The 10428-nt window shown below is 36.2% G+C and overlaps 1 non-coding gene across 1 annotated transcript; it reads right to left on the bottom strand.

Moving 5' to 3' along the window:
• Positions 1-8886: 8886 nt before the first annotated feature.
• Trnah-gug lies at positions 8887-8958 on the bottom strand. Its single transcript has one exon. It is a non-coding gene; the product is annotated as a tRNA-His (tRNA).
• Positions 8959-10428: the final 1470 nt, after the last annotated feature.

Genomic DNA, 10428 nt, shown 5'->3' with positions numbered 1-10428 from the left:
TCTTGAATGCGTAGAAATAAAGTTTCTTACAAGATTTTAATTAGTCCTCAGCTCAAATTGATTGTTCCGGAGATATTCTATGATAAACGGACGTACACACAGTAGTACAAACAGACAGAAGACGAATTTTGCCACCCCGCTAAATAGTACAAAATATGCAAAATTTCAAGTCATTTTTGTGTTTCAATCCGTTCTTGAAACAACGTGTACTTGGACTTTAGGCCCTTTCAAACAAACAGCTTCGTTTGGGAACAAAATATTAATTTTTTAACCCAGTTTCAAGAACAGCAAGAGCTATACACCACATGTTAAAGTATCATTACTTTTTATTATGTTTAATTTATACAATGTAATAAACCATGTCAATCCATTTTTACGAGGGAATAAGTAACTTTGTATATACACTCTTTTAAAATTTTTATCTCCAATTTACCTTAGTTAATTCGAATTTTTTCTGTAACGAACCATAATTTTGTTCATTGTATGGGATTTATGTTCCCGTCTTTTTTATGGTTGCATTATGAGAGATGTCTCATTTTAAATATATGATCTATAGCAATCCAAAACTAAAAATAAACAAAATTGTGTTTGATCTTCAGGCCATAAATGAGTTGTGCCTCGTAAACATTATTATTGCAACAAATTAAAGACGTACAAGATTTTTGTAGTTGTGCTAAAATCAATGTGGTCGCCAGAACAGCTGACTGTGTAATGCAGGATTTCGACATGTGATTAGTGTGGATAAGTTGTGTCATATCAGTGATAGAGAGATTAGTGATAACAGGTAAATTGCTACCCGGGAGGATCATGATGTCAGTCACTGTTCGAGATTTGACGAGTGTCCCATTTGAGCCATTACGTCAACTTAGAGCTTACGTGCTTTGAATCTAAGTAACACCAAAGTATAATATTCTATGGGCATAGTTATTTCATAGTCAGACAACTAGATGAATAGACTGAAGTTACCACTATAAAGTCCTTTATATAGTTAGAGAAAGCTGGTGTAACATTTATTTACGTGTTACTTTGGAATTATATGGAGGCCACAATTTTTTGAAGAGAAACTCATTAGGAAGAACAAACTTCACTTGATTACTGTGAAAATTACATGTCATTACGACGTTCGGTTCTTGTTTTCTGCCTTCCAAAAGGAAGCGATGTTGGCGAAAAGGGAAATCCTCTGTCCCTATCTACTATCTGTTATAAAGGCTACATTAGTAGGTAAATCCATACGTACGTATTATAAATATAAAGAGTTAATGAGCGCTCACGTGATCTGGCCTTGGATTTAGGATGTTTTTCTTTTGCCAGATTGTTCAACGTGATCTTTCTCCGGAAAATTTGACGATCTGGAACGTGATCTGAGGCCTTCAGTGCGGGCTTCATTTCCGCCTTCTGCCCGTACTTCTGGCGAAAAAGAAAAAGGTAAAAATTCCCCCTTATGTTGGGGTACCCAAATTCATGCTCAGATGAGGTGAAAGCTCGTAAAGGTTATCTTTAACTTTGGTACTACTAGTAACATACTTATGAAAACCTAATCTAAACCTACTTATATTGCGTAATAACAATTAGTAGATAGGGACAGAGTGGCCTCATTTTTTCGCCGATATCGCTTCCTTTAGGATAATGATAATAATGATATGTAATTTTCACAGAAAGACAAATAAAGTATGTTCCGTCTAAATAATACCAAAGTACCATTTACGCGTTTGACTGTTGGTTTTAAGAGTGTCAATATAAGGAAAATTTGATCCGAGTAAAAATTGTCATTACTTAATTTTAACCCTTTTCTGGATTTCCATTTCAACCTCCACCAAAACTTGCCGATGGCCGAGCGGTCTAAGACGTTGGACTTAGAATCTGAGTTAGAGTTAGAGATAGCGCAGGTTCGAATCCTGTGAAAGTTGCACTTTTTACCAGTACCATCGACCTTGTACTGTATCGACTCTCCCCTTATTTTGCTTGATAAGATCCTCGCACAGGCCAGTGGCGCATGAGGACGGGCAGAATAAGGCTTAAAAGGGATCGACTTCTCCTTTTATAAAAAAAATTAAATTAATTTAAATTTTAAAAAACTAGCCGTGCTCACGACCGAATACTGTCTTACGCTCATTTTCTCAATCAGTGTTAGTCTTAACAGTGCTAGTTGGCTCTTGACTTGCATGTTAAAATTTACAAAAGGAATCCAGGCAATGTCCCCGGACAACGGGACGGGGTCCAGTTGAAACATTTAAAAGACACAAGTGCAATGTTTTCAGCGATCTGATCACAAGTTATGGCAGCAGTTACAATGAATCAGACTGGAGCTGATCTGGCGATAAATACCGCAATAATCTGCACCTCGCTACGGGTTGCCCATATTTTGTGATGGGCTTTAAAATGAGTGGTCATAGCTTTGTTCGGTCCCCACAGTCACGGCGGCTGTGTCGTTTTAATCTCGGCAGTGAACTAGGGCAGCGATACGAGCTCTGGCATGCTGCACATCGGTCCATCTTTTTTTATATAGTATTTTTTTACTGTCCAATATTATTTTTCAATTTGGAGAGGCAGGTTCTGTTCGTGCTCGGATATAGTTTATATTTAGTTGAGTTTTATTTATTTGAAGAGCCATTGAATACATTATTTATTTTTCTGTTTGTAATTTATTTCATGTATTTAGGCTTTCTCAAATTTAAAACAGAACTATGTATAACATTTGGAAGTCTTCACTAAGATTTAATTTCAGTTTAATTAATGTATATATTTGCATTATATGTATTAATGTATATATTAATACATTAATACATATAATTATTACAATATGCAAATATATACAATATTTGCATATTGTATATATGTAAATAAATTAAATTTCATATCTATTTAATTTATATAAATGAAATTATTATTTATTTTATTTTATTAATACGAGGCGTGTTTTTAATTAAGTACCACGTTTTTTCCGGTTCGCAACACCTCAAAGCATTGCTAACCGAACTGAAATTTTGAGATATTACGATTTCCGTTGTCGAAATACGGGTAGTTTCTATCGCTTGGGACAAGAAACTCTCTTTGGACTTAGTCCTTAAAGGACCTTTGCACTACTTTCGGAATGACAGGATATTCAGGATAGAGGTAGGGGCTGCATCGTGTCAAGATCTCACCATGGAAATATAATGGGCAGAATTTCGGTTGTCACCTTGAAAGAAGGAGAAGCTAGACAGCAAAGAATTGTTCGAACCTCTTCCAGTCAAAGCCGGCAGAGGAAGTGATATTCCCATCTTTTTGGGATTGCAAAAACCTTTACAAATAAGGAAACCCCACTCACCCCAATAGTCATCCTCCTCAGTAAATTAGACTATCAACCCTTTTAATCCCATTCTCTCGAAATTACCGGGAAGTGGTATGCCACTTCTGGATATCGCAGAGTCGTTTTAACATATAAGAATTTACTGACTCCAGTATAGGTTCAGCTGGATGGCTTAAACCAGTCCGAAGAGGACCCTCTGGGATCAATGGTAGTGTTACTGGCTCTGCCAGTTTCAGTTTAATATCTTTCGTCTGAAGATCTGAACATCCCTTCATAGCAAAGCCAAAATATCTCAAGATGTTATTTGTTTTTACAATGTTTTGATACGGTTTGAAGTGGAAGAACTTCGATGATAAGTCTTGACACCAGCCGCATATGCCTAGAGACTAAAGCAAACGAAAATAAGCGTTTCGGCCACCCGGCTGTAGAAGTTTCTGACCAATAATATCTTTTTTTTCTTTCTCTTAGGACACAGTATTAAAAGGATCTTTGCTCTGCTTCCGGAGTAACAGGATATTCAGGGTAAGGTAACAGGTGGGGGCCGCCTCCTGTCAAGATCTATGAGAAAGGATTTTGGATATTAATCTCGGTCATGGTTCTTTGGAAGAAGGGGAATACCAGTTCTGTACCAGCCTCTTCAGTCAAAGCAGGCAGGGGGTGACACGCTCTTATGTCTGCACCCCAGAATCTCAACATTTGCGGTAAGTGATGTGCCACTCCTGGACATCCATAAGCTTGCCCAGGTTTAAGTGACACGTCGATTTTTGCTATGCCCAGTTTAGGTTCAACTGGAAGGTATATACTAGAAGTGAGTCTTCCTGGAGAATAAATTACTGATAATATAGTACATATTAACATACGTCATTGTTACTTTTCAGATAGGTCAAGCCATCTTCCTTCTTTAGGTGATACTCATTACTAATTCCATCCCAGAAGCAATCAGAAGAGTAATTAAACAAATCAAAACAGAACAACGCCCTGATTATTACGATATGACTAGTAATTAAAGCGTAACATCCACATACAGCTACACACCTGCACTCTATCGGTCGTTAGCTCAAGTATCACGTACAGAATCTGCACAAACCTCACAATATCTCATGCTGAATTACCGTCAAATACAAAATGTTTTACTCAAGTTTCCGCAGCCGAACTACAGCTGGTTTCAGACTCACACTGTATCTTTACATTCTGATGTTTTTTTTTACTGTTTTCTTTACAACTAAGTGTAATCATTTTTGCCAACCAGCTTTAATTATTAAGTTATGATCAAATGATAATCTAGTGATGTGTAATAAAAAAAAATAAAAACTCTCATTTAAAGTATTTAATACTCACGTTACCCATCGTAAATATTGTCAACACTGACATCTCAAAAATTACTAAATTCACATAACAACTTTTTGAATGGAGGGTTTTACCTACTTTTCAGTGACCTTTTGAAAATATAAAATAATGAATGAATTCCAATATTTAACCACCATTTTCCAACGTGGTTAAAATTTCTTACGATAACCATTTAAGATTTGAAAAAGATACAATGGCCTCCACAGCCTACAAGTAAAGTAAGTGTTCAGTATTCCATTTACTACTCATACTAGTGATACTAATTACACTAACATTTTATTATTGCTGTTGGACACTATAGTAAAGGTTTTTATAACGCCCTTCGCTCTTTTATAAAATTCAAAATCTTATTCACAATGGTGCTTACGTGTGCATATTTAACACTTCGTACGATAAAGAATCGTTTAGGAGGTTAACAAAGTATTGTAAAAAATCAAATTATTACCATATTATTTTATATTCCAGAAACAGGGCCATAAGAAACATTAAATATGCCCGCATAGTGAAAAATGGCTGAAAAGTTTAAATTTTTAATGGTAACTGAAAGGTTTGTAAAATTCTTCAATTTAAAACTTTCTGCAAATTTGGCTGTTTTGCAGTTAGCAATGGCGGCACTTTTACTATGGATACGCAGTGTAAAAATAGTATGGGCACTTTCTTGGTTGAGCTGTAGCGAAGCCTATCAACGCGAGGTTTACACATTTGTATTTCTGTCTGTCTGTCTACCTCCTGCAGTATATATCTAGAACTAACTACCCTGTAGACTTGAAATTTGCGTTCAGCTTCATTTCTGTACAGACAACGCTGAGTTCAACGATGGTGCATGTCACTTCAAGGGATATAGCAGAGCATTAGAGAACAATTTTACATTGACGTTACGGGTAACCATAATAGCAACGAGAAATCGCAAAATAAAGAATATTTTAAACAAACTTAGAACAATCAACAACCATATGACATCGTAACAAGTAACATAGCAACATGTGAAGCCTGCTACTATAACAACACACAACAATCTTTGCTGACTTATTTTGTACATCATAAGGTAAAAAGGACATTGTGTAGATTTTTATTATTTAAAACACTGCTAAGAAACCCAATCTTAATAAACACAAATATGAATGCGGCAAGATATCTTAAGAAAGACTTCATCTGTATACTTTAAATTTTTCATGAAAGTGCATTCCTACATGGACCATAAGTTCTATGATGATGAATGTCCAACCATGGAATCTGGATGAGCGTCATTGAAGCGTATCACTCAGTAATCAGTATGTTCACACAATTTCCATTTCTCTGCCTAGGGAGGAGGGTGTATACATTTATTTATGTATGATTTTCTGTCTGTATCTGTGGGTAAGACATCTCGGAGATACAAACTTCGAAATTCTGTGCATGCAGCCTCAGCGACCACCTGTTACGCAACAAATGGTATGTGTAATGGTATTTGTTGGTATCCTATATGTAATGACACCTGGTATAACTGTTGCCCGTTACATGTGAAATGGTATTCCGGGTATTTCTGCCTTGAGCGTTCGTCATGGCGTGTGATTTCGATTGTTGAAATTGATTTTGAATGACTCCGATTGAGTAATACGTGTCTGTGCAAAGTTTCGTGGCATTCGCTCTACTACGAGCGGGATTTCGTAGTATACGGGAGTTCGTAGTGTACGGGAGTTCGTTCGTAGTGTACGGGAGTTCGTAGTGTACGGGAGTTCGTAGTGTACGGGAGTTCGTAGTGTACGGGAGTTCGTAGTGTACGGGAGTTCGTAGTGTACGGGAGTTCGTAGTGTACGGGAGTTCGTAGTGTACGAGTTCGTAGTGTACGGGAGTTCGTAGTGTACGGGAGTTCGTAGTGTACGGGAGTTCGTAGTGTACGGGAGTTCGTAGTATAGTATAGGGAGTTGGTATATTTAACCCTTTGGCTACCAATGACATATTGCTCGTCATCAGTTACCATCGGCGCAATTGCCAGAGACAAGTGCTCTCCGTCAAGTTAAGTTCGTAATTTCGGACTAGAAACATAGGCCTACTACCAATATTGATTATTTTTGGCCTTCGTCTGTACTATTATATCGATGGTCTGTGCGATATAACTTGTTCTTGTATTAAAACTGTCGATTCTCAAAATCGATTGTTGTTACCGTTTCATCTGTTGGTTGTTTGATTAGTTGCCTTCTGAAATGACTGAAATAACTTTGTGGAGAACATATTCAAGGAAAATAAAAATTAAGTGAGTGATGGTAACTTTGATGACAAAATTTTGAATGAAAGAAAAACTTCTTGGCGATGAAGAAATTTAAGAAAAGTATGTGACAAGACATAACCTTCAAACTTTGGTGTGGCCAAGGCAAGCTAATTCTACAATTTTATTTTTAATGGTAGATCTGTTATAAATCCAATTGTTGCTAGGCAACTAAATACTAAAAAACAAAAATTATAAAATAAATCTTTAACTTGTTATATGGTCGTTTAATATTTTTTTACCTTTCCATGCAATGATTTCCATTGCAAAGTAAAACCTATTATTCGGTATCTGAGGGTGGAGAATTTATGAGCTAGCTGTACTGGCTACCATATTTATTTTAGTCTCATAAGAAAAATGTTTAAAAACTTAAGAAAATAAGAAAAATTACTTAAATTGCCACATGATGGATGACTAACGACCAAACTTGTGCTACAGTATAAAAATAGTACATACTTAATTTCTAAACAGATTACTGTATTATTATTTATAAAAATTCATCTATTTCAATATAATGGATTTTTAATTAATTAATCAGTAAATAACAAGGTGGTGGACTATATACGCCATTTTGCAATATTTCATTTACTGAAACGAGTAAATGTAGTATTTATTATTGAAATTAGAGTCGAAGTGGGTCCCCCGTGGATTATAATAAAGTACTGCCCCATTGATACAATCGGATGGTATATTCTCATTCGGTGTTAAATATAGTGACTGTAATATCAGTACGTGTTAGTTCCGGTAACGGTCGGTAGAGCGCAGGTGTGTCACATACTAACGGTAACGGCCAATCGCGACTGTATCGCAGTGTGATAATCGTTATAATTTACTGTGAACTTGGAACCGCGATTCAGCTATATGCTGCTTTCGAATGGCACACTGACTTGACTGACTTTTTCCTTTGCGATTTCATATATTATTTGGATGCCAGCAAATTCAACTGGACCAAATGCGAAGAAAATTGCTATAGATGAGTACACATAATATTAACAGATGGAATCTACAAATAGAACAGAATGATAAATTATGTAACAAGGTCAAACTCCGTATCTTAGAATGGAGATTTCAAAGTGGCAAGTTTTTCAATATTAAACCCACGACAGTGTATTTTGTTTTCTTTACTTCATTATATCACGTTCGTGATCATTGGATGAAAAATAGTCAATTTCTGTAAAATAAGTGAAGAAACTAAACTCAGATACTTTTAAGAAAGTGACTAATTTATCTCAATTTAAGACAATTTTTGGATCATTAAAAAATAAATGTACTTACCATCGTTATAAAATTAAAAATAAACTCCACGTTTCGAGGAATGAAATCCATCCTCTTTCTCAGGTATTGAAAGTAAAGTTACATTATTTTTGAATCAATCATTGACAGACATTTAGAAATCATTTCAATCTCATCCAATTCTGCGAAACAAATGTGACGCAGAAACGACAATATTCTCATAAGTCAGGGTTTCACAAGTAAAACTCCTTGAGTTTTGCCCATAAAAACAATGTTAAACCTCATGTACTGTTACACCTTTACCTTTATCGCATGGGAAATATCTTACTTTAAAGATGAAGTTAATATGCATCCATTTTTTTATATTCACTTTTATCGTTTTAATATTCAAGCAATTGTGCAATTTACAAATGTTAATGTTTGATCAATTTTATCACTGGACACCATACGGCAATTAAAATAATTTTGCTCAACACATCTCAAAACAATTCACGAATTGGTTTTTATAGAGTTACGCTACTATTCGAAAATCACCATTCAAGTCATCTCAAAGAGCCAAGTGGTGCACATGCAGGCTAAACGATTCCATAGTCCCAATCATTAAAATACTTTAAACTTATCCATACTGAATATGAGTTGAAACTAAACGTTAAAATGTGAAATATTTTAAACTTATTCTACAGCTACAATATTTTATATAGACAGAACAAACGTTACGTCTCACTTAAAGCAATGGCAAATAAAAAAAAATAAGTGTGCTGCAAAAAATTCTTGCCGTGACCAGGATTCGAACCTGGGTTATTGCGGCCACAACGCAATGTCCTGACCACTAGACGATCACGGCCGTCTGGACGAGGACTCTGAAAGAGTTTCTGGAGCAGTTGACTGCCCGAACGAATTGGCGGAAATTAGCTATGACGTCACCGCCTCGCGTCGTCTCCACGGCCCGGTAGACGCGATATAATGGAGCTGGTATTTAGGAGTGAGGTAGTTTCAGCTAAATGTTTCCGATACGTAAAAAGACCGTTCTACGGAAATTCAGACGTAGCTGAAAGGAGATACTAAACCACCCCCTTGGCATTGCGTTGGTGCCTTCAGGAATTGTCTGTTGAAAATTCAGGAAAATGTCCAAAAAAACTTTGTAGACATGTGCTGAACTTGAAAAAGAAACTGTAAAGTCATTGTGTACTAAGCTAATGCACAAGACAAAACTCGAGAGATCTCTTGGAATATTTGATTGCGATCCTTAAAAAAACGTAAAAATGCTATAGGGTACGAATATTAAGTTCAGACCCTTCAAGTGGAAGGTGAAGTGGAGCTAAACTCAACATATGGGGTAGTCTGAAATTTAATATGAATCCCAATAAACTCAATTTTCTCTTTCAAGCGCTGTGCTTAGAGATCTTGAATTATATAAAGAAAATTATAAATATACTAGAATTCAACAAGAGACTCAAAAGAAATACATTAAATAGGATGATGTTCAAAGAAAACTCATGGAATGGTACCAAAATCCAAGAGTAGCTAACTGGTGGAATAGTGCTGTTGTCCATGAGTAACTAACTGCTGAATTGGTCATGTTGTCCATGAGTAGCTATCTGATGGAGTAGTGCTGACACCCATGAGTAACTAACTGATGGGGTAGTGCTGATATCCATTAGTAGCTATCTGATGGAGTAGTGCTGATATCTATGAGTAACTAACTGCTGGGGTAGTGTTGATATCCATGAGTAGCTATCTGATGGAGTAGTGCTGACACCCATGAGTAACTAACTGATGGGGTAGTGCTGATATCCATGAGTAGCTATCTGATGGAGTAGTGCTGATACCCATGAGTAACTAACTGCTGGGGTAGTGCTGATATCCATGAGTAACTAACAGCTGGGGTAGTGCAGATATCCATGAGTAACTAACAGGTCTAGTAGTGTTGATATCCTACAGTAACTAACTTCTGGGGCAATGCTGATATCCATGAGTAACTAACTGGTCTAGTAGTGCTGATATCCGAGAGTAACGAACTGGTGGAGTAGTGACGAAATCCAGCAGGATATACGTGGATATTACGAATATTATAATTCAGGAGAACGCTGGTAAGTTAGTGGAGACATCTGAAACTTGCTTATATATTTTTATTAAATATTACTAAATATACTACTAAGTTCGCTATTTTATTCAAAATCCTAAGTACTGTTAAAAATGCACTGGGTAGGCTGAAATCATTATGGAGTTGGGTAGAAACCCACATACGAATTTCCTATGGAGATTAAAGTACACGAGTATCTCTTGATTTGGCCCTGAAATATATAGCAAGTCA

This window comes from Homalodisca vitripennis, chromosome 8, assembly GCF_021130785.1.
Source record: "Homalodisca vitripennis isolate AUS2020 chromosome 8, UT_GWSS_2.1, whole genome shotgun sequence".
Classification (NCBI taxonomy): domain Eukaryota; kingdom Metazoa; phylum Arthropoda; class Insecta; order Hemiptera; family Cicadellidae; genus Homalodisca; species Homalodisca vitripennis.
The sequence above is the reverse complement of the archived record's forward strand: the minus strand, read 5'-3'. Positions and strand labels throughout refer to the sequence as shown.